The following is a 682-nucleotide window of genomic DNA, read 5'->3' as shown; positions in this document are numbered from 1 at the left end:
AAAAAAAAAAAAAAAAAAAAAAAAAAAAAAAAAAACAAAAAAAAGAAGAAAACTAAAAAAAAAAAAAAAAAAATCAAATCACCTTGTGATTCAGTGTATCTGTTTACTAACTCCAATAAAGCAATTGTTCCCTCTGGAGGGGTCCAGGTGCCCCCGCCCACAGGCCGCTGAGCCAGCAGCAGCGGGGCGGTGGGGTGTGGTGGGCAGGCGAGGCCAAGACAGAGTCACGCTGGCCTTGAAGCACCACGGGGCCGTGGATGCGGTGTACATACTGTATTTCTATATCCTCCTTTGTACAGAGTCACTTAACAAGTCAAGCTACTGTTTTACAGGTGCTCCTTATTTATTAGAGCTGTGAGAGCTTGGGGACACACCTGGCGAGCGAGCTCGCTTTTTAAAAATGAAATTGGGGAGCAAGGGAAGGGGGCGGGAGGGAGGGGAAGCTCGCAAGTCTGGGGAGAGATTTATAAAAGTGAACAAAAGGAAAACTTCCAGCAGCCGATTAAACCAACCAACCGACCCTAACACCAAACTTGTCCACGCAGGATGCAGAAGCCCCACCTCTGGGTGCCCCTTTCCCTGCGGGGCCCCCAGCATTTTCCTCTCTCCCTGACCAGTGTCCGATTCATCAAACAAAAATAAATCTCTAAGAAAGAAAAATGCACTTACATGTGCTTATTTT

Source organism: Aethalodelphis obliquidens, unplaced genomic scaffold (assembly GCF_003676395.1).
Source record: "Aethalodelphis obliquidens isolate GAN/ISIS:26980383/991018 unplaced genomic scaffold, ASM367639v1 scaffold3, whole genome shotgun sequence".
NCBI lineage: Eukaryota > Metazoa > Chordata > Mammalia > Artiodactyla > Delphinidae > Aethalodelphis > Aethalodelphis obliquidens.
Note: the sequence above shows the minus strand (reverse complement) of the source record.